Source organism: Urocitellus parryii, chromosome 2 (genome assembly GCF_045843805.1).
Source record: "Urocitellus parryii isolate mUroPar1 chromosome 2, mUroPar1.hap1, whole genome shotgun sequence".
Lineage (NCBI taxonomy): Eukaryota > Metazoa > Chordata > Mammalia > Rodentia > Sciuridae > Urocitellus > Urocitellus parryii.
Window position 1 is genome coordinate 51,524,389 of NC_135532.1, and position 25,985 is coordinate 51,550,373.

The 25,985-nt window shown below is 33.4% G+C and overlaps 1 pseudogene; it reads right to left on the reverse strand.

The window, feature by feature from the left end:
• Positions 1 to 6,209: 6,209 nt before the first annotated feature.
• On the reverse strand, positions 6,210 to 7,162 carry LOC113199687 (WD repeat-containing protein 31 pseudogene; annotated as a pseudogene).
• Positions 7,163 to 25,985: the final 18,823 nt, after the last annotated feature.

A 25,985-nucleotide genomic window follows, 5' to 3' on the forward strand; every position in this document is an offset into this window, starting at 1 on the left:
TCCAGAGATGGGAGTTCAAATCATTCCCACAGGAGTAAAAGGACCTCTTCCCCAAGGAACAGTAGGCTTATTATTGGGACGTAGTTCATCTACATTAAAAGGACTTATGATAAGTCCTGGGGTAATTGATCCCGATTATGTAGGTGAAATAAAAATTATAGCTAGTTCTCCAAGAGGTATATCAGTAATTTCACCTGGATATAGAATAGCATAGTTGTTAATAATACCCAGCCTACATAATAAATTCTCTAGTCATAGTGTAGAAAGAGATTCCAGGGGATTAGGCTCCGCAGGTGTAGATTGGGCTATGCTGTCTTTGAATTTAGATTCTAGCCCCATGCTAAAACTAAATATTCAAGGTCATGAGTTTAATGGGCTACTGGACACAGGTGCTGACCTTAGCATCATATCTCTTCAAGAATGGCCAAAACATTGGCCATTACAACAAGCCACTCAAACACTTCGAGGCCTAGGAGTGGCGACTAATCCCCATCGAAGTGCAATGATATTAGATTGGAAGGATCCTGAAGGATGTGAAGGAACTATACAGCCATATGTATTGGATCACCTTCCTATAAATTTATGGGGACTAGATGTCCTAGATCAACTAGGACATCTAGTTTGACGTTAACAAATAACAGCAATCCTAATGCGCCCACTACTAGGGCTAGACAAGGTTGTAGAAAAGAAAAAAGATTAGGAGAACAAGAACAAGATATAGCAGCACCAATTCAAATAGATCAAGGAACAGACAGACATGGGTTGGATTTTCAGAAAGGGCCACTGAGACAATCAAAATTACTTGGAAATCAGAAAGACCAGTGTGGGTTCCTCAGTGGCCCCTGACTAAAGAAAAGATACAAGTAGCCCATGATCTGTCAAAAAACAATTAGCGGAAGGACATATACAACCTTATTCACATGATTTAAATGGTTTAATTTAAATTAGGTAAAAAGCTGTTAAGGATTGTTTTTAAAGGTGGTTAACAGATCTGTTTGTTTACTAATTTAAATTAGGTAAACAGCTGTTAAGGATTGTTTTTAAAGGAGGTTAACAGATCTGTTTGTTTACTTTCACCTTTCCTTCTCATTATATTTAATAATTCTGTTCAGGATAATGTCTCTTTAGCATCATTGCCAGAATTCCCATCTCCATCCCAGTGCCGGTGAAGACTAAGATAAAACCAAACTACAGCTTCTATGATAGCTATCACAGTAAACTGTATAAACTGATGCATCAATGAATATAACTCAACAAGTAATGCTCAATCAAGGACTCGATTTACTTTGGGAGGAAATGGACATATTGATAGACTCCTCCGCTTTGAACTGCTTGCAGAACTTGCCTGGATTAAAATTTATTCCTGGAATGCAATATATAAATATCAGTTGATGTAATCTACCATCATCAGGCTAAAGACATATAACCATGCTAATTGATTCAGAAAAATCTCTGAAAATGCAATATCCATTCAAGATAAAGATTCTTACTATGCTGGAAATAGAGAGGGACATCCTCAGGTTGAAATAGAAGATTTACTAAAAAGATAAAATGTGCAGCTATGATCATACATGATGAAAGACTGAAAGTTTGCCCTCTGAAAACTAGAAGGAGGATATGCTGCTAAAAGAAATCAAACAATACCTCAATAGTTGGAAAGTTGTGTAACGCCAACTGACTAGAAGACTCAAAATAGAAAGAGAATATGTTCTCCTAAAATTTCTATCAAAATATTAGCATGAGCTTTTGAATATATATACAAGGTTATTTTAAAACTTATAGGAAAAGGAAAAGGTCTTAAAATAACCAAAGCAGTTTTGAAAAAATAATAAACTGGGATTAGTCACTCTTCTGAATGTTTAAGGATACTATATATATATGCTGTATACAGGATAGTGTGATACTAACAGAGGCCACACTATCACATTAATGGAAAAAAATAACAAGCCCAGAAATAACCACAATGAATATGCCCATAATTTTTGACAAAGGAACAAAATCATTTCAATTGAAGAATACCAGCTTTTTCAAAACCTGGATATTCTAGGCAAAATGTCATTGGTCATTACAGAGGAGTAATTGGACACTCATACCCTTCAAAAGAGAAACCTCAACAAAAAGCTTCACATCTTATACAGAAAGTAATTCAAAATGAATTACTTAAATTTGAATATAAAGTTATACTGTCCAAGGAAAAGATGAGAAAATATTTTCTACCTAGGGCTGTGCATTGTGTTCTTAGATTGGACATAACTTGAACTCACAAAAGAAATAAATAATTTGTACCTGGACTTAATCAAAATTGAAAAGTAAACTGTTAAGAAGATTACAAATAAGAAACTGGAAAAAAGCATATTAGTAAATTTTGTGTCTGACAGAGACTTTACATCTGGAGTAAATACAGAATACTTAAGACTCAACAGTTAGAAATGTGCAACAGAAATGTAAAGACATTTCACGGAAGGATATAAAGAAATCAACTAAGCAGACAGAAATATATAAAATCATTAGTCACTAAGAATATGTAAATGAAAATCATAATGGGACATTACTAAAACCATAATCATCTATTACTACACATGCATAAGACTGACTAAAATGAAACATAGTTACAATGCCAAATGCTGGTGAGGATGCTGAGAAAGTCAGTCACCCATACATATATTGACACATATATTTCTGGTGAGAACATAAAATGATACAACTGCCCCCCAAAAGAATTTGGTAGTTTATTTAAAAAGTATACGTACAACTACTATATAAGTCAGTATTTGCATTCTTGGGCATTTATCTCAGAGAAATGGGAATGAATGACCACACAAAATCTATACTTGATTGTTTATAGCAGTCTTATTTTCTCTCAAATCCATTTCAGTTTGCATCTTGATATGTGAGTCTATGACTAATTATGAAAAACAAGGGGAAATATTTCTTTTGCAGTTTGATGATAGGTATGACAAGTATCAGGGTAAGTCACTAAAGTCTCAGAGATAATAAGTTGAACAATGGAGACTAGGAGAAATTTCTGTGCTCATTCTATTATATCCTACCCTCTTCATTGAGTGAACTATAACATAAGTAACAAGAGAAATAGCACCACATTATATCTACTTCTCTCAAGATTCAAACTAATTACTGATTATATTGCAAAATTTGGCAAATTTTGCTAGTTCAAAAGCCTTATTTGTTTTCTGTAATATAGATACAAAAGATTGACTCACCATATGACATGAAAATGTTAAATAAAATATAACAACTCAATTGCTATAAGGTTAGAGAAAGGATAACAGCATAATAAAAAAGAGCATACTTAAAAATCATGCCAAATCATCATTTAAGTGACCTTAACTTAGCCCATCTAATGATTCCCTGACTTGACTCATATATAATTTCCCAGTGATGGTGATGAGTGTCTTATGTTTATGTAACTTTCTTTCAGAGGAGGTCAGAACTCCTTAGACTCAATCAAGTCACTCATGAGAACACATATTTACATATGCTCTAATATAGCAGGTGGCTTATCTAAAATAATATCAATTACTACAGCCCTTCCTCTTCTACCAGCTTTGACACATCTGGTAGACAAGCTGTGATTCACAGCTATAGATATGGTGTTCTTATTATGTCACTGTTTCTTTTCGTAATTTGGGCAAAACTACTTTTGGAGAGGAAAGCATGAGTCTCACAAAACTGAATGAATTGTGACAGTTTGCAAAAAATTTTTATCAAAGTTGTAGTTATTAAAGTTTACAGGTCACCGATCCTTGAGCCTAGGAAACTTTGTAATTAACTAATAGAAAAGCCAATAAAAAAGCTTAGATTTCCCATTCTCTTCAAGAATCATAAAACCAAGTACATTCTGATACACATGCAGTGTTTCAAAAGGATATTTTTTAAACAATATACTGTGGTTACACAGTATACTATGAGCTCTTAGGAGAAACTGTGGTAAAATTTTGATAGCAACATATTATTAATGTGATTATTATACTTATTCTGAAGTCCTTAAGTAGAAGATTGAATAAAACACATCTGATGGAAAATTTACCACTCTAGCAATTTTACTGGAACACTGAGGTCCCTTTACAAAGGACCTTAAAAATGGAACTTATAAAAAGATGAGATCAAGGAAATGTCATTCCTTCAAAATACATTTCCTTAAGTTGCCATTTCGTAAGTAAATTAGTTTTCCTCACTTGCTCTTTATCCTTCCATTTGACATCAAGTACTGTAAACCTGTATGCTAATGATCACCAGTTATATAAATTATAAAATAACGAACCATTATGTGACAAACAAATAGCAGTGATGGTAGCTGGTGACTAATGTCAGCGATTATATTCTATTTGCTGTTCCCAAAGTGTGACCTCCTAAGAGGACTTCTGGAAATAAGTTATCATTTGGGAGGTTAATCACATGCTAAAAGCAATCCTTGGGAGAAAACATGATTTGGGTACTACAACTTCTTATATTGCAAAAAGTCTTGGAAGTATTATAAATTCAAGTCAAAATTACACAAGGCTATGAATTACATTATCATTAGATCTACTGAAGTCTAAGAGCTGATCCATTTTCAAAGTGGCAGAGGCAACAATTCTTGCATTTTCAAGATATTTTCTTGTCTGTCAATTTGCCATTAATGGTTAATTCTTAGCTTCGGTAATTTAGCCAAGAAACATAGCTTCATTTTCCTGACTATGCCTTCACAGACTTCCTTGACAATGAGCACTTAGTCCCTCTTATACACACCATATAATTTGTGCTATCAAAAAGAAGTACTACATTCAGCAAATTATAGTAAGTTGAGCAAAAACCACATTTATTGTCTCTAATATCAGTAAATTTTATTATGTTTTGAAGTAGAAGAAAATGCAGATGATCCAAGACAAAAGAGAGAAAAATGTACACATTTTAAAAGACTGAGTACAGGGGTACAAGATGAACAAATGAGGTGTTGGTGACTTAAAAATCACAGGCATCCATTTTTGTTCAGCTTTCAGGTCAAGATTAGGGGCTATACCTCTATAGAGATTCCCAATATTGGATAACATTTATTATGATTTTCTTGGGGGGAAAAAGGTGGTGTTGATCCTTGAATTAATATATTGGGTCCATTTCTTGTTTACTGATAACAATTTAAGTCCAAAATCTGAGTTACCCTCAAAAATTTATCAAAGCAAATATTTATGTTTAAGGCATGGAAAATAAAACATTAAAGTTTTTCTCTCTAATATTTCAGATTTAAGAGGAGGAAATAAAATTAAGGAAGTCAAAGTAATAATCATTTCTTTTTTGTATATGTACGTACATGTATGTGAAATGTTATTAATGTTAACTAAATAAAAACATTCAAATTGCAAATGAATTTTTTTCAACCTTAATCTGTGAACCTCTCCATTTTCTTACCCAGGAAAAAATATGATAACTCTTATAATCTGGGCAAGATTCTCATGCTGGTCAGCCACTTGAAGCCCATCTCAGGGGCTGTTTTTATGCCACCTCATCAGTACTGTTCTAGGAAGGAACGTACACAGGCTGGGATTTACTACCTCCCCTCTACTGCTCTGGGTAGATTTCAAGGATTTTGCTTTCTTGCTGTAGCTTTGATTCTTTACATTGCTGAGGAACAGTGCCCAGAGCGTAATCAATGGTTGATGATCCATTTTTTCTATGGAGCCAAGCTGTTCTTTCCTGTCTTGATTATTTTTGAGGCAACCAAAGCAGACTCTAACCTGCTACTTTTTCTTTTTTTTTCTTTCACCTTTCCTTCCTCCTTCTTTTCTTTTCTTTTCTTTTTTTTTTTTTTTTTTTTTTTTTGTGGAGAGTCATGGAAAAGATTAGTTGGATGGAATCAAGCCCTCTGCTTCTTCTTTCACAGAGACAGGCCCATCATTCCTACACCTCCAGATCATCATTTTGAGTAAAATATTCTTTTTAAAAAAGAGTAGGCCCAAAAGCTCACTAAAACTTTGCATTTGGATTTAACTTAATTACAAACTTTATGTTTAGTCCATGTTTCTAAAATATATAACTGATTCCGAACCACTGAACTTAAATTGATATCAAACACTGACATTCCTTCTAAGTGCATATAAGCAAAGAACACCAGCCTACTTTTCATCCCCCTAACCCAATATAACATAAAAAAAGACAAAGTCATAGAAAGGAGCAGTGATAGTTTGATATTGTCCAGTGCATATCTCTCAGCTTCAGAATGCTTCTTCTTCCTTTAGTTCCAGCCCTTGGCTGTGATCCACTCTGAGAAAGTCAATTCCTCTGTTAAATCTTGCACATAATGAGACAGTATCACCAACAGCCGGGGGGAGTCAAGGATCCAGATCCATCCACAGACAAGGTGAAAAGGCAAGCTCCAGTATCTTGGTTCCAATATTCACCTTAGAGTCATGCGATGAGACATTAATCTCAGGCACTAAGGCCAATGCTCTTAGAAGAAAGACACAGGATGCAATTGTCTGGAGAGTCGCTTATACTCACATATTATACTCTTTGCCTCACATCCCACAGTGTGGCTTCATAGCCTTCACCTCCAAAGCCATTGCTGCAGGAGATATACACGTGTCCATCCATTTGACTTCACAGTGATTGTGAATGTGCTTTTTTTGTGGGAAACCTGTGAGCCACCCACAACCCCTAACCATTCCATAGTCAGATGGTTTATTTTTAGAGGACGGGAATGTATGTAAGGACCCAGCCAGCACAGGTGAGTGACAGGTTCCTGGAAGCAGATGCTTTTTCCATACACTGTCCACTTTCCACATCCCACAGGAGCAAGGTGGTGTCCCAAGAGCCAGTGCAAAGCTTTGACATGTCTGGGTTTATAGAAAACCCAACAACCAAAATTGTAAGGTGGGATAGCTGCTGCCTTGCCTGTGAGGAATCATGTAAGTCCTACAACAGGACCATCTTGAGAGGCACTGAAGAACTGATGTGACTGGGGAATACAGGGTACCTTGGTGATTTTTCATTCATGTCCTTTGAACCTTTCCACCACTTTTCCAGTTTTTCAATTAAAGGCCATAACTATCTGTTTTTATAAGTTCTGGGTTTGAGTTTGCTCTGCATTTTCCCCCTTCATGGCACAAAACCTACAGGAAGCCTGAGGAGGAGGAGTTTATTTCACGTGGCATCTGAGCAGCAGCATTCCTGGTAATTGATGGAAGTTGTGTTCTCCCCCGCACACACACACACACCAAAAGGATCTTCTTGGTTAGTTTCTAGATGTAATTATTTATAATATTTATCCTTTGGAAAATAATTCAGGCAGCCACTTCCTAATCTCCATGGGCTTGTGGGGCTGGCACTAAGGGTCCTAGGAATGCAGAGCTGCAGAACATCCACAGCCTCCACTGTCTCCCATGCCTCCTCCCCTAGCCAGTGGTAATTTTTTTTTCCAATGGGAAAACATATTATTATCTTATGGTACAGAAATATGCAAAACAAAATTAGAATCCCAGTCCCCTTAAATGTTCATATCCCAATTTACCAGGGAGATCAGACATTGTAGTAATATGTCACTATGTCATAAGATAATTTACATGGCTCAGAAAGTCAATCAGTAGGAAGATGCAGTGCAAGTCTTTTTATTTTTATGAATCAGAAGCCCAAATTTAACTGAATCATTGGATTACTATCTAGTAATCTAAGGATTAAATTCAACCTTAAGATGATGGAATGAAGGAAGAGTGCAGACTTAAAAAGCATATCTAGACATTCAATTTGTCTTTATTTTCTGTAAAGCAAATCTAGCAGAAGAGCTAATGAACTTAGAAGTCACATTTTCATTTCCAGTCCAGGCTGGCTTCTCAAAGTTCTCAGCTCACTTGATAATTGTCTTCTTGAAAGCTGTTTTAAATAAACCTAAGTCAAGAATGAAAAGAATATGTCTCATATTGTAGAGAAGATCTGTTTTTAAGCTGAGACTTCCTTGGTCAATTTAATCTTGATATTTTTATTTTGTTTTTAGGAAACATGTATAAAAAGTCCATTATCTCTTTAGCTAGGTTATATAAAAAACCTGTGCTGGGCCTTGATCTTGGAATTTCTTCCATCAGTGAGGTTACACTGTAATGAGTGAAAGTGAAGAAGAGATCAACACACAGTGTGGCAGGTACTGTAATAAAAGCAGTATAGATCTAGAGGATCATGGATGGAGAAATAAGGTAACATATAAGCTCCAATCCTAGAGATGAATAGAAAACATGACAGTGATTTTAGCTTTTTTGTTAGAAGACAGATAATGCGAAATGATGGAAAATTCCTAACTAAACAAATTCTTAATAGAAAAGGCACAGAGAAGTGGGTGAGCTAGGAAGGTAAGGAGAGATTTGATCATTGCAGATTTTGTAACCTCTGGTACAAAGTTGAGACATTTTTCTAAAACTTTGTAGATCTGTTAAGGTTTTTGTTTTGAATGACAGATAAAATTTTTACATATTTACCATATTCACATATGTTTAAAAGTATATATACATAGTGGGATAATTAAATTTAGTTAATTAACATATGCATTACCTCAGTATCGTTTTTTGTGGTAAGAGAGTTTATGTTCACTTTGTAAGCAATTTTCAAGCTACGAATATTATTAATACCGTTAAAGTTCTTTAGGCAGTGGAATAACCTGATGAGATTTGTTGTTTTTGAAAGATAATTCCTTATGCTGTGGAAAAATTAATTGGATGAGAGAAAAAACAAAGCATTTGCATATTGGTAATTGCAGTATTTTAGGAGAGAGATAAATGATGATAGTCTGAGGAAAAAGACAATGAAGGATAGGAAAAATGAATGGATTTGAATCCTATTATGCAGGTAGACTTGGAATGAGCCTGTGATGGATTGGATGCAGAGTATGAAGGTGAGAGAAAATTCAAGAGTGATGCTCAGATTTCTGGTCTCAGAAACATTATTAATATAAAATGGTCACTGTTAGTTAATCATGGTAACTATAAACACATTTTGAAGATATAATAAATCTACTGAATATTAAAATTTCATAATAGATTCAGAATGTTCTTTAACAGTATCCACATTTTAAAAATAGACATCTTTATTTAATACTTCATACAAATTTGTAATCTCTCTCTCTCTCTCTCTCTCACACACACACACACACACACAACACACACACACACACACACACACAAATTTCCAGTAGGAAAACAGGGTATTATCCTCTCAAGTGCTTTAAAACAAAACAACAAAAAGATTACTTTTCACTCCATTTTTATAGTCAACTAAATTTTCCAGAGGAAATAAAACTATCCTGGCAAATGTAGTCAGATTTTCTGTGTATTTTAATTTCACAATTGGACTATTTTTGTTCTTGAAGATTTTTTCAAGAATAAAAAAAGAGGAGATTTATTCTTAAGAATAAATTCAATACTAAATAACCTTTCTTTGTTTTTATATGACATACTATATCATATAGCAAACGTAAGAGTAGGGTTATATAATAACTATGTCCCCCTTATATTATAAGCTCCCAGTAAGTCAAAGCTTCTCATTTATCTTTGTATTTCTAGTATTAAACAAGGTTCTGGTAAAAAAAATAAGTGTTCAAGATATAAGTATTGAAATAAACCTAATTATATAAAAAATGGTATTTTAAAGCCACATTATATTATTAATTACAAAAGATCCATATTTTTACGTAACAATTCAAAATAACACAGGAAAAGTTTTCAAATTCTAGTAAGAAATTTGTAGATAAAATCTTAATAGAATTTTTGAATAGCAACAAAACTTTGTAGTCCTCTAGACCCCAGATTTCTTTATTCAAAATTCATTGATGCTTTTTGAGTCTTCCAACTGTTTTATTGCTTTTCCATAGGTAAAGACAACAAGAACTAACCTCATACATTACTGGAAAAACCCTCTTCTTGAACTTGGTTACTAATAAAGAGCCAAAGTATTTCCCCATACAAATGCTACCTAGAAGTGTGATACAGTGTTCTACTTTCACACTAAAGCTCTTTTCACCAAAGCTCTTTTCACCCCCTCAGGTCATTTTAATGTTTTATTGACATTTAATCAACTAATATTTCCATGCCTATTTTATATTTGCTAATGTCAGTACCAGCATACTGTATTCTAAACAGACAGATGTGTATGTATTTGTATGTGTGTTCATGAGATAACGCATGTGTGGCACATTTATACTATCATATAACATTACCTACACCACTCTTTTGTAAAATTTTAAAATCTGCAAAGCACTTTCTGTTTTTCTTATATTCTATATTGTCCAGATTCTAGTTACAGATAAAAATGGTCCACAGAACAACACCAAACCAAAGCTACTCCAGGGTACTTGCATTCTAGTGTGTTTGAGTATAAATTACATATCCAAATATACCAAGCCAATTCACTGCTATCAGTCTTTGCAAAATAGTAATAGAAATAATTTGTGTGGCCAAATAAAAATATATTTGTATATGAGATTGTCTTTCATTTCTCAACTGTAAAAACAAATATTTCAAATATATGAATTGAGAAATGATCATAAAATTACTGTAAAATATGTTTCTTTGTAGTGTATCATCAGTGGGGATAATGAAAGTTGTTAAGTCCTTGCTACATTCTAATTATAAAGAACTTTTGATTAATTTGTTTTGAGTATTTTTTATATTCAAAGATTTCCATGTTTATTTTGGTGTAAAATCCCACCAAACTGGGTCTTTCTCACCATATATTGGACTGTCTCCCTAGAGAAGGTTTTATTTATATATTAATCTTACACTATTCATTCATATGCTTTAAAAATGTTTGACAGTCCCTACTTAGTATTTCAAATATGGTAAACTCAAATTTTATAATAAATTATGAAACCTTGTCAAAACTGTTTTATGAATTCTGGAGCCATTTTTCCCCTTTTTTTCTCGTAGTAGGAGGGTAAAATCCTGCATGTCAACCACCACCAAGTAGCCAAAACCCAATTATTTGATTTCTTGCTAGAAATCAGAATTTTCTTACTTATGATTTTGATTTCCACAGATCCATAGAGAAATATGTCCCCTCAAACATGCACACACTTATAAACATACACAACACTTTATATTCATACTCTTAATGTTTACTCAATGGGCAGGTGCACAGGTGCAGTTAACATTTCAGTAAGGAAGAGTATTTTTCCCTTTGAAAATTTCTTGGAAGAAACCTTCTAAATACCATAAAAATTGTTACTTAAAGAGAGAACAAAAATTCTTAACAATCTCTTGGTGTCTCTTTTAAGCATTTGATTTTTCCTCAATTACATGGCTATAATTTAAGTAGTTCATTCATTAAATCAGTAATACCACTTTACATCCTCTTTCTTTAGTGATACATTACTTCTATTTCTACTTTGAGGTCCTTGTAATACAATGGTCTAGGACAAAATTCCTGAGAGAAAATTGATGGCTAAGCCAATGTTGTGAAGTTACACTGTGACTTTGGCTTCACCTGATATATTTTCACAGCTTTCCCATCATATAGTTTTAAGGTTAACATAAAAAATTCTTTGATGGAAATGGCAGAGATTGCACCACTTTTTGTTGTACAGGTGAAATCTTCAGAAAAAGAGAAAATGAAAAGATTAAAGAAAAGAGACAAGGACATGTGATCACATCAAAGGTTGTGAAAGACCAGGGAGGCAAAAAACAAACAAACAAACAAAAAAAAAAACCTTCCATAATAATTTAAATGGGAGCTTAGTAGTGCTAAGAGATTGAAATTCTAAAGTTCTGGCATAGTAGAAGAGAAACTGACATTTATAGACTTTATCACAGAAGGTTTTAGTAGCAATCTCTTGACTTTAAACTAGCTTCATTATTATGTTGTGACTGCATATTTAATTTATTCGGAGTAATCAATGTAGATATGTGTATGAAAAGTGTATATTGAAAAGAATATGACCAAATAAGCACCAGTATAAGTAGAGATTCATAAAATAGAAACACCTCCATATTTGTACATAGAAAATTTCTCTTTTATATAAGGCTAAGTGATAATATTACCTTGAAAAGGATTTACCTTAGTCTATCAAAAGTAAAGCAGTCTTGAAGTAAATGTGGATAAATTCCATATGTATTATTATTACTAACTGTTAAATTTCATAGCAAAAACAAAAGCAAAAACATACTTCTACATTTTAGATCCCCATATTTAACTTGATTACTGTTGCATTTTACATTTAGACTATTTTCAGTCCAATTTTATAGTTTAAAGTATTTCACAACTTAATGTACTACTTGTCATTAGGAGCTTGTCATTGAGGAATAGTGAAAGGCCAATAGAAATAATATTAAAGAAGAAAATAAATTTAAAGAATGCCCAGTGTCTCGCTTGATTAAAAAAATTATCTGGAGTGGTACCCTAATATAAAGGAACTATATAGAAATCATGTGCCAATTTTTCATCCTATAGAGTTTTCTGGCAACTGCATATGAAAATAATCTAGTTTACACAGATTCTAGATTAAATAGATGAATGAATTGTTACTAATATCTTTATTAGCAATTAAGAGTTCTGCATTGCCGCAGTCCAGCTGCAGAAAAATAACTGGGGGGTGACGAGCAACTTGTGTACATTGATACAACAGGAGTGGGAGCCGTTTATTGTAGGACAGGAGGGGTATATATACATTCCACACAGCTTATCTTAATTAACATAAACTAGATACATCAGTCAAACAATAAGGAATTTCCACACTTAATGGCTCGCTGGCGTTACTTCACAAACCACTCCCTCTGGCAAAATGCCAGGCGCCATTTTGACTTGTTTACAGACCCTAACATTTCCCTCTTTTGTTTAATTTAAATAATGACCATAGTGGTTTTTACAGAAACACCATAAATAATCTGCTACAAGCAGAAGGGGAGGATACAAAATGCCACAATACCAAGCCAATTGATGGCTCCATGCAAGAAGCCCTTGGAAAAATTATACCAGCAATGACACTGTTAGCAAAGATACAGTTTGTTGTCTCAGTCCAGGTAAAGCAGTGTCTCAATAGATTAACTCACAGTCCAGGTAAATCAGAGTCCAGGTAAGTTCTGCAGGCAGCTAGTCTCGTCTGGTTCTCAGCAACACTGGAAATTCTTCCACCTCACTGGCACTGGGATGAAGGCAGGAACTACAGCAATGATGTTAAAGAAAATCCTGTAGTATTCCAGCAGGTGCTAAGAAAACAACCTTCTGAACAATTTAGTACATTATCTCAAGGTTTTTTTTTTTACATTTGAAATAAGCCTTAATAGTGCTTATTATTTATTAGCTTCCAGGTGTGGGAGAACCATTGTAATTCCTGGCCTTGGAAATGATCAAACTTCAGGGACTCTGGCCGTCTTCCTCCTGCAGTGTCCCGGGCAGCCCCAGATGGCCCGTACGCGGAACAAACCTGCAACCTTGGCGTTATCAGCACCAAGCTCTTGTGTACATTGATACAGCAGGAGTGGGAGCCGTTTATTGTAGGACAGGAGGGGTATATATACATTACATACAGCTTATCTTAATTAACATAAACTATATACAGCAGTCAACCAATAAGGAATCTCCACACTTAATGGCTCGCTGGCGTTATTTCACAAACCACTCCCCCTGGCAAAATGCCAGGTGCCATCTTGATTTGTTTACAGACCTTAACATTTGTGCCATTTTGACTTGTTTACAGACCCTAACACTGCATATTAGCTGAAAATAACTATGTGATTATTTAAAAACCTGAAAATATCAAGGTGCTACATAAATGCTGAATAACAATAAGCACAAATGTTATGCTAATAACAACACGGTAACTGAGGATTTATCATTTTTAGTTTGATATTTTAATTTATTTAAAAGACTTTATTAAATAATTTGATGTGTTTCTGTGATAAAAACAGTGTAGGTTAGAAAGAGAATATTAAGAGAAAATTCTCTGATTTTCTGAAGGAGGAAACATTGAAAATCTTTGAAGAACCAGAAATATCATCTAAAAAAAGAAGAAAAATAATGTCAGTGAGATTAGAATTGCTTATCCCTAAATGCAAATATTGCAGTTGACCCATAGATTCCTTATGGCAAAGAAAGTTTTCTTACAAAGATGTACAAAATAAATCTAAAACTGCTACTTGGATAAAGGTTAGGTGGTCAGGTATGTGCAAAAATATACAGTAGTAACAATATTATCAGAACAGAATAAATGTAAAGAGTACTTGCTCATGAGCAATTTAGAAAAAAACTGTGTATTGGACCAAAATACCTGACAAAAACAACATAGAGGAAGAAAATTTTATTTTGGCTCACAGTTTCAGAGTCTCAGTCCATGATGATGTGACTCCTTTGCTCCAGGCCTGAGTCAAGGAAAAATAATGGAGGAAGTACATAGTGGAGAAAAGCAACTCAGCTTATGACAACTGGGAAACAGTGAGAAAGGGAGAGAAAGAGGTGCCAGAGACAAGATATAGTAAATGGCCACACCCCCAGTGACTTACAGCTTCCAAACACAACCCACCTACCCAAAACTGCCACCCATAGTCCATTTAAATTGTTAACCCACTACATAGACTAATCTACTGATGAGGTTACAGTACTCATAATTCCTGCATTAACAAATGAGATTTTGGGGGACATTTCTGCCCCCAGTCCCCAAAGGCTTTGTATCAAAATGTAAGATACATTCAGTTCACCTGAAAGAGTCACCATAGTCTTTTTTTTTTTTTTTTAAAGAGAGAGTGAGAGAGGAGAGAGAGAGAGAGAGAGAGAGAGAGAGAGAGAGAGAGAGAGAGAATTTTTAATATTTATTTTCTAGTTCTCGGCGGACACAACATCTTTGTTGGTATGTGGTGCTGAGGATCGAACCCGGGCCGCACGCATGCGAGGCAAGCGCGCTACCGCTTGAGCCACATCCCCAGCCCTCACTATAGTCTTAACAGTTCCATCATTGCCCAATGTTCAGGTCCAAAGGCTCCTTTAAGGCAAACTCTTGGTTATGTGCCCCTATAAAGGATCAAAATCAATTTACATACAGCCAATAAACAGTGTTACAATACATTTCTATTCTGAAAGGGAGAAATAGAGGCATAGAAGAAAACAAGACCAAAACCCAGCCAGGCAAACATTATGCCCTGTAATTCCACATCCAGTATCTGAGGAATATGGTAGTGAGCTGTGATATCCAAAGGGCTTGGAAGTCCAGTTCATCCTTATTTCATAATCTAGGAAGTATACTTTAATTTTATATATCTTAGATGAAAAATGTACACTTTGCTCTGCAGAAATATACATAGGTGGGTGGACAAGTACATCTTTTTAATTAGGCATCTTTAAAATATTTGGAAATTAAATTATACATATAAAGACATGTAATATGTAACATAAGTATGGACACACACATATTCAGGAAAATTTTTAAAATAAAGTACTTCTTTGTAATTAGCATCATTTTGAGTCATAAACAAAACTGAGAGAAATATTTATTTTTGAATTCATCAAAAAATATGTAAGGTTTTCATTTTAATCAGTTTTAGTTTGTATTTTGCCCCTGTTTCACAGCATTAGGGGTGTTTATATTCTACCATTTTATATTTCTATAATTGTTAAAAAATAAATGACTGTAATACATTCATCATCATATTTATACTTTCCCTTAATTAATATGAGATAATAATAATTAATATGAGGTAATAATAATTAATATTACTGTGATGAACATCCGCTAAGATATCAAGTAAAATCAGCATTCATCTAGATTCTTTCAGTACTCTGGTTATAAATCAAAGTCAAGAAATTATGATTTCCCAGGCTGATTGAGGATGGCTACCACTCTTCTCATTCCTCCTGAAAATTACTGATCTTGCCACAGAATTGGCTTATGATTTTGTTATACTTTCAATAAATGGCAACCTCCTGTTTAAGATGTATAGCCTTGAGCAAAGATCAGAAGCTTCGATAATGCTGGAGTAATATAGGATTCTGTTAGGCAGATCTGTCTCTTACCTTATAGCAGGAACCAAAAAATCCCAGTTTTTAAGGAACTTTCTAGCAGTGACTTGACTAAGTCCTGTACTAAACTTAACAAAAACAGAAGCAGCAACAATGACAGGTCAAAAAACCCTGATGTCCAAGCAATGAGTGTTATTGGAATGACCATATGAATTTAGCAGAAATATGTAAGAACTCAGGGTCAATTTGATGTACTAGGTTGGAACGGGTCAATCAGTACAAGGAAATGGATGATCTATTTGGTTGATGATGCCTATACTAAGATAGGCATTCTCAATCCACTCAGTGTTGTTGGAGTAAAGTGAAAAGAGGCAGAAAACAGAAAGCAGAAAGTGGAAAAAGCCTTGTGAACAAAACTCACAGTACAGCCAATGGTGGAAGCCTTGAGGAGACAGTGCGGGAACGTTTACCAGAACAGATTGAAGTAGCATCTTTGAAACTACATAGATATCAGTGATGAATGGGAATTTCAAATGAAAACAAACATACTTTGGTAAGCAGATAAAAAAGTAGCCAGGGAAAAGAAACTGAAGAAAGAAAAAGTTATAGTCTACATGGGGACAAAAAGATCACAAAATTACTCCTTAATTCATGACCTGAGTTAAGTGTTACTCAGAACAGAAGACCACAGAGAGTTCTGCTCTGTGGACAGGTGAATCCTGATGTTCACACATGGATATCTCCAGGATAAAATTGCTGTGCATTTGTCTAAAATTTGGAATCACCTGAAAATCCTTTAAAAATTATGTATTCCAATTTCAGAGATTCCGATTTAATCAGACTGGTTGTTCCCTGAGGTTTTCAATACAGTTAGAGTAAGAACAAGTGGGCTAAACCATCTCATCTTATCCACTATAGTTTTAAATATGTCCCTACAATCACCACAACAGCATGTTATGATAAGCTAAAATGGAAAATGTAGAATTCTTGGGTACATTTTTAAGAAGACATCTATTAAAATATTTATATGTATGCAGGGTATTTCCCTCTTCCAATTTTTTTTTCAATGACAGATTTTTGGATAACTAGCTATATTGTAATTTATATGATATTTGCATATATTATTTATATTCATCTAGTTATTCTGTATTTAGTTTCATCATTTTACTTATGGATTGGAAAAGTTTGAAAATCCTTATTTTAAAGTAAGTATTAAGATGAAGTAAAATTTAACTTGAATGTAAAGTTTCCATGTCATTTTTTCTTTGAAGTTTTTAGATACTCATTTCCTATATTATCATTAACTCTCTTCATTTTTCTTTTAAATAACCTTTTATTTTAAAAATCACAAATGTAGCAAGAGTAGAGTTACCATATACCCCAGAGTGTCCATATAATTAACATCTTTCATTAAATTCTATATTGGTCACAATTAGAAAAAAAATTATCAATAATTATTAAATGAAGTCAATACATTATTTAGTCTTACTTAATTTTTACTCAATAATCTATTTTCTGTTTCAGGGTTTCAGTTAGTATCCCACACTACATCTAGTTTTCTTGGCTCTATAAGTTCCCCTTGGCAGTGATGTTTGTCAGATTTTCCATGTGTTTTCAAACCACTGGTCAGTTACAAAAGTTTCTTACAGAGATATGTCTGCTATGTTTTCTTCCTTTCTTCCTTTCTTTTTTTTTTTACAATTCAATTTATGTTATAGATTTTTTTGGAGACTAAAACAGAGAGGTAAAGTGCCATTCTTATCATATCATATCAAAGGTATATAGTATAAACTCCAATTTACCACTGTTGATATTAACTTTGGGTTTTAGTCAGGGTTTTCACTGCTGTAACCAAAAGACTTAACAATAACAATTTTAGAAGGGGAAAAGTGTATTTTGAGGCTCACAGTTTCAGAGGTCTCAGTCCATAGATAGCCAGCTCTGTTCCTTGGGGGTTGTACGGAGGCAGAACATCATGGCAAGAGAGCGTGGTAGAGGAAAATGGCTCAAGACATCACATCAGGAAGCAGAGAAAGAGCTCTCCTCACCAGGACAAAATCCAAATCCCAAAGGCACACCCCAATAGACCCACTTTATCAAGTCACACACTACCTGCCTATAGTCACCACTCAGTTAATCCCCCTAATCAGGGGATTAACATGTTGAGTGTGTTATAGCTCTCATAACTCACTCATTTCACCTCTAAGCCTTCTTGCATCGTTTCACACATGAGCTTTTGAGGGATACCTCACATTTAAACCATAACACCTTGCTTTCTGAATGAGGTAGTTACCAACTTTCTCCATTTTAAAGTCACTGTTTCATCCAGTCAATTTTCTATACTAAACCTTTTGGAAGGCATTTAAATAAACTAAAAACAAAAATACAAACAAAACAATGGGGAAATGTCAAAAAGAATAGGATTCATTTGCAGAAACCCTTACTGGCCAAATCTAGAACAACTTAAAGAAAGAAAAAAAATCAATAAGTTAATATTGGACTATAGCAAAATAATAAACAAGTATTGGTGAGTACATGCTGATATAAATGATTGAATAAGTAAATTAAAAGCAGGATAATAAGCAAATATGCTACGGAGAAGAATTCTGAGGGAATTATGAAGACACATTATTCTCAAGGAGATGGGGCATAAATCCATGCTATGTAAGTGGGGCTGCACATGATTATTTTTAAAACCCTATTGAAGGGCAAAATTTAAAAAATATACATAGCTTAATAGTTTATGCATATAGTTCCATGACTGAAATATAATTTTAAATACATTGTTAATTCAAATGTTCATAATTTTTTAAAAGTAAATTAATATGTCTGGAAGTACCAATTAAATACTCATAAAACAAATGTTAGTCTCTATATTAGTGTCACCTCTCTGAAAACAGAATTGAAATCCTCAAGGCTTTTAATATATTTATCAAACATATAAAAAGTCCAATATATCTATATACTTTTGAACACCATCAAAGATAATAAAATTTTGTTTATTGGGAGTTTTTCATTGTAGAACTATATTCATGATAAAATATTTAAATAAAATGTGACTTAAATGAATAAATTTGATTTTTTATCTAAATTATTTGGCTACCATTAATTAGTATAACTAAACTCTTTCAAACACTAGCAAATAGGCATATTCCATGGAAAATAGCACATCATTTCAGTCTCCTGATCTAATTAATGTCCTTTTATTTCATTTCAAATAATGTTTTCATTTTAAAATTCACATTATATAATAAGATGCTTATATTACTGTTATTTCCCTAGAAAATATAAAAACAAGTATTTATATCTAATTTTTTCCTACAATTTTAATTGTATTTAATCACTTAATTGAATGAATTTTACAGAAGGATGGAAAAAACAGAAAGCTAAAAATTGTTTTGCATTAATAATTAAATATATTCTGTTGACCTACTTTCACCACTGGGCAATAAAATCTCAGGCAATTTTTTATAACTGATTCAGTCACTTTCAGATAACAAATGAGTAAGTAACTTTTCACATATAAAGTATTCCAAGCTAGTATAATATATCAAAGTTCCAAAGTTTCATACAGTTCATTTTCCTCCTTCCTCAGATTCAGCTAAGAAACCTACACTGGGGAAGTAACATGGTTACTTTCTTCTCTCATTTTCTTTCAGTTACTCCTGTGACACTCTAGATGGTGTTTTAGGTACCCACATATTTGAAGCAGGGAGAATCTAAAGAGGTAAATAAAAGTAACATTTAGCTCATTTAATATAAATTTAACTTAGCGATTATGTCCACTGTGCACATAATGTTATCCATTCTCTCATGGGGGCTTCTGTAGGCTTTTAGGATTTCCTTATTCTTTGAGAACCTTCAAAAACAGGAGAAAATCCCTAGGATTTAAAGATTTCTCTTCTTAGTCCCAGTTTCAGAATTTGTTTTTCTGTTGAGATCACCCAAGCTCTCAAAAAAGCCTCTTACACATTGTCCCTTTCAAGGCAATGCCATCCAACGCCCTTCTTCAATGCTTAACACAGGCCAAGAGTGCCTCACAGATCCTTTGGTCACCAAACTGCATTTACCTGTCATTTTGGAAGCAGTCACTTCCCACCCCATTGTCCAAACTGACCAGTCACATTGTCTCAAATTTAGACTCTTTGAACAGGGATCAGTCTGGTTTGTGAAACTCCCAAAAATAGAAGATTGAAGACATAGTCTTTAGTGTCCATTTTCAAGCCCTCCTCATGTACCAGAAAAAACAGGTAGCCTTGTGGTGGGAGATGCAGAATGCCCAGCATATAAGCAACTCTCTCTGAGCCAGGAGTTAGGTGAAGAACTAATACTGGCAGTCTACTATTCAGCTTATGACTGTGTAAATCCTGCAGAAGTGATCTTGGGCATTGCTTTGGGAAATGACAGTGTCACCTAATGTTCTCAGTTACATTGACATCTTGTTCTTACACAGGTAGGGAAACATACATATGTGCATATTACATTATTGCTGATGTTCTATAGAGTTGCACATGTATTTTATACAATAGTACCGTCCACAAATAATAATGTATTAAACACAATGTACTAACAGGAGAATATAATTTTTTATAGTAAACATGATTTTACAAACTATAAACAAGGACTAGATGTTACTTTGATAAACTTTGCTAAGGATGAGTCTAATGTAGATCAATGAAATGATAATGATAGTGAGTGAGGCATTTATTTTGACCACCTTTAAAGTTGACACGAATCACCCCAGGTTATTTGATCACTCATTTTGTTATTTGGTAATATCTTACGTGAATGCGTATGTTTCTGAGTGTGTGAATGTGTGAATAATATTTACAAAGGAATGCTCACAAAAGCTCTTCCTCTGTCCATTATATAAAGTGTGGGTTTTACTGCTCAAGTTCCTGGGTGTTTGCAGTTTATAATCAGGGTAATTAAACTAAGCAGAAAGAATGAGAGAAACCAGGCCACTTTGATCTTTACTGAAGCATAGAGTTATTGGTGGAAAAGATTCTAAAGTCAAAAAGGGAAAGACAAGAAAGTGTCAGCACTGAGTTAGCATGTAAAGGAAGTTTTGTAAAGTTTGGGTTGACATTAAAAACTTTGGAGTATCTGTTATGATTATGAGATGTTACAAGGAAGAAAAGAGATAAAAGAAAATTGTAGCCGGGCTGGGTGGTGTGTGCCTGTAATCCCAACAATTTGGGAGGCTGAGATAGGAGAATCATGAGTTTAAATCCAGCCTTAGCAATGGCAAGGTGCTAAGCAACTCAGTGAGACCCTGTATCTAAATAAATACAAAATAGGTATGGGGATGTAGCTCAGTGTTTGAATGCCCCTGAGTTCAATCCCAATCCCCAATAGCCCCCCAGAAATAAAATTGTTAAGTTTTGCTTGTGTTGTGTAGGGAATCACATTAGGCATTTCTAGGATGAATCTTAAAGACTTAAATTGACTGTATACCATAGAAGTTTTTGTTGTTGTGTATTTTTTTTTACATGACTCCTGGGCCAGAATAGCCACATAGAAGCTAAATTGAAGATAGGTTATATTTTATATCTATCCTCTTCTTATCTTTTCCCTCTATTTTTATATTGTTTCTATTTTGAAGGACATTAATTTATAGAAAATATGCAGGTAGGTGGGTAGATGAGCACATAAATGTTTTCATCTCTATAAACATTTCATATTTATTTGATCCAATCATGATTTTTACAAGCACATCACTAGTTTTCCTAAATTAAAAATAAATTGTTATTCTTCTCTTTACCCTTTCACTAGGTATAAATTTTTAAAGAAAACTTTGTGAAATCAACTGTCACTTAATGTCAGTTTTGCAAGTGTGTGAAAAATGTCTACAAATCAGATTTTAGATTTCTCTATCACCCAATGTAATCAATTGAAGAGGGAACTGATTTAACATTCTTTTATAGGGGAAAAATAGCTGAGACTCCTACTTTCTAGATTTCAAAAAAGATAAATGGTGAAATAGAGTTATAAAAGTTTTCAGTTTCTTTCTTTCTCGAATCGTGTTATATCAGACCCTTCTTCAACTGATTGTACAGCATCGATGAAAAGGTGTACCAATTTTAAAGTTTTTTCCTATCTTGTAAAGATTCTCTGTGAGCCAGCTGCTATTTATATTCAAACCATAATCAGGAGTTAAGTAAGTTATTATCTTAGACTGATTTTTGTTGTTATCTTTCATTACTGATTATCAACTACATATTTTTTGATTCAGAGCACCATTATTTTTAACCTATTTATAATATATAAGAAACATAATATATATCCCATATTAAATAACATTATTCATTGTATGTTCCTAGATATAAATATATATATTTCCAAAATATTAACCACGTAATTAATGTTATAATGAAACTCATAAGATTTAAATTGTATAATACATTTTTGCATATCAAATATTAAGTTGTAGAAATTACACATATTCGATGTTTCTAAATGCACACTACTTTTGATAAATTGTATTGATACAATAACATTTATATTCCATTATAAAGAATTTAAGATATCTCTAATAAATATATAGAAAATTTATTATTATTCTATTAAGGAAATACGTAGTAGGGAGTACCTTCTCCTCTATCTTATTCAGATAAAACATCGTAAAGTGATCCTGATTTTCTCTCACACGTTTCATTATTCACAAGTTATCTTAGATTACATGTATTTTTCTAATCAACCACTTTTTTTTAAACTACCATTTATGGAAACCCTCCAGATACCCAAAGATTTATGAAATTACTAATAGAAGTTGTACAGTTTGAATTTAATTAGTTATGTTTATTCTGCATTATTATGTATTTCTTTGTATGTTTGCTCTACTTTCCCAACTATTTCGAAAAATAAATGCTCACTTTTATCCTTTGTATTTCATCTGTCCACTAAACTTAGGTAATTTCAAAGATACAGCTGCAAATTTTTTTCAGCAATAACTTCTGAAAGATAAAAATAAGCATTTATATCTCAATGCTCACGACTATTTATTACTAAGGAATGTAGTGAATGGAAATAAGAGAATGAGTCATTTACACTCACCAAAGAACTTGGTATATGCTTTACCCAGAAGCTGATTTCACTTTTATGTGATGATGAAATGCAGATATAATATCCCTGCATAGTTTTTTTTTTAAAAAAAAAAAACACTATTTGAATGTGGTCAGAAACTTAATGTGCCACTAAATGAGCCATTGCATTGAAACTTGTGCAAATAGTTTTTTTGTTAATCTAAAGGCATAATTAATGTTGCCAATTTGCAGTCACCAAATTTCTAAAAAAATACCTACACCAATGACCAATGTAAATTCTATAAGAACAGCTGAGTAATGCTGTTTGGTAGAAATTCAGAAAGCAGCCCAGATGACAAAGCAATAAATCATAAATGGCTTCTGTTATAATTTGGATCACTGATATCCCCTGAAAAGCTCATATATTAGGCCATGTAGGAATGTTAAGAGGTGAAATGATTAGTTTATGAGGGCTGTAATCCCACCAGTAGATGAATCCATTTGATGAATTAACAATTTGGATGAAATGCTGGGTAGTATATGTAGTCAAGTGGGGTGTGGCTGAAGAAAGTAGGTCACCGAGGTTGTGGCATTGGGGCCTATTCACCACCCACCCATCTCTTCCTCCCTTCCCCCATCCACCTCTTCCTCCCTTCCTCCTATTAGGCTTCCTGGCTGCTAGGAAGTGAGCAGCTTTTCTCTGCCACACCTTTCCACAATGATGTTCTGCCTCACCCAGGGCCCAGAGCAATGGAGGCAGCAGAGAGCATGGCTTGAACCTCTGAAACCATGAGCTGATACAAACTTTCCTTCCTCTAGGTGGTTGTTGTCAGCTATTTTGATTACACTGACAAAAAGCTAACACAGCTACCAGGAAGATGTCCTTCACATAAGAGTCTGGCTGATGAGGAAAGGATTGAGGGAACCTAGAAAAGAACTGTCTCCTTTGGATAGAGACTCAGTAAAAAAACTACATTTCTGTCATTTTTTAATTTTTGTATTTCATTACACTTCTTCAAACCTCTAAGAGATAAGTAATCCAGAGTTATATCTACACCTATTTATTAGACATAGACCTTGTGACACTGAAAGCCTATAAAATTATTTAAAATAAATACATTTTTTAAAAATAAAATATAATTATCAAGTTTGGGAAACTAGAGATACATAAAACAATCAATTATAAAAAATGTGATATTAGAATGTAAGTACTAGAGAAATATAAAAACAACTTAAGTCAGGTGATCTTAACTAATGTCTAGGAGAGGGTGATTTTTGAATGAGTATAGAAATGAATGCTGATTGTTTTAGTCAGCTTTTCCATCACTGTGACCAAAAGACCTGACACAAATTATTTTAAAGGAGGAAACATTTGTTTGGAGGCTTATGTTTTCACAGATCTCAGTCCACAGATGGCAGGCTTCATTGCTCTGAGCTTGAGGTGAGGCAGAACATCATGTCACAAGGGTGTGATAAAGGAAAGCAACTCAGAACAATACACCAGGAAGCAAAGAGAGACACTCTGCACACCAATGACAAAATATTTAGTCCAAAGACCTACTCCCAGTCACCCATTGTTCCAGACATACCCCGATGGCCTACAGTTTCCACCCAGTTAATACTTATCAGAGGATTAATTAAGTTAAGGATCTCATAATCAAATCCTTTAATATATGAGCTCTTTCTTGCATTGTCTCATACATTATCTGTTTTAGGATGCCTAATACCTAAACCATAATACTAATAATGTATTAGTCTTTCCTGTGGGCCAGCTGTTGTTTTAAATGCTTCACATATATAACTTTTGAAATCAACAGAACTACCCTCTGAAATAGAATCATTGATCTAAATTTGCTAGTAAAGAAGTAAAGATCCACATAGGTCTTTAAAAAAATATCAAAGATTTTTAGGAAAGAATTCTAAATTTTAGTTAAAATTACACTTTTTATTAATAGTATATTTTATCTAAAATGATTGCTATAATAACTAAAGTTTACATGTAACTAATTTAAAATAAGTTTTAATAAATAGTAAAGTATTATTTAATAAGTATTATATATTTTCATGATCATTATAATTATTTTTATGTTCTTGATGTTTTGACTGTTTGGACTTAAACCGAGGATATTCATTTGTCAATGAGAACAGTAATTGAATGAAAATGCATGGGGTGAAGAAAAGAGTCTTATAAGGGAGCACAGAATCAGTGGTGTGAAATGCAGGTGAGTGAAAATATTTGAAGTGTTGAAAAGTTATGAAAATGTTTTAATTATTCCAGTAGGATTTAGGGAACCAATTATGAGATTTAAATAAAATTAGCGTAATTACTGACTGCTTAAAAACATAATTCCAATAATATTTTGGATAGTAACTATAGTGGTATAGAAATTAAATGAGGATAAATTATTTAAAAAATAATCAAAATAATCCACTTGCAAACCAAGTGTTTGAACTAGAAAGATATCATGAACATATAACAACAAAAAAAGTAGCAACAACAAAAAAGTAAACAATAACTCTGAAGTTTCTAGCTTGAGTCATGTTAATATCTTTAAAATTTAGAAGAAATAAAATAATGGAAACCCATTCTCAAGGGAGGAAAAGTTTGATTTAGATATATCGAGGTAAAACCATAAAATCATCATGTGAAGGTTCTAAACAAGACTAGCAGAAGTAGAATGTAAATATAGTTGAAGTAACTTTAGTAAATATAAGTGAAAAAAAGCAAAAGAAAAATATAACATGAAAAAGAAGAGACCGATGAGGGGGAAGAGGAGTTAGAGATGAAAGACATTTGTGTACACATGATGGAAATTTAAGTAAAATAGTTTCTGTTGATTTGGAAAATATTTCCTGGAGGATTTCAGATGCCCATTACATTTTCTGTTTCTTTTTATTTTTAAATTTTAATTAGGTATATATAACAGCAGAATGCATTTTGATTCATTTTACACAATTGCAACAGAACATTTCTATGGTTGTACACAATGGAGCATCACACCATCTGTGTGGTCATACATGTACCTAGGGTAATGATGTGCA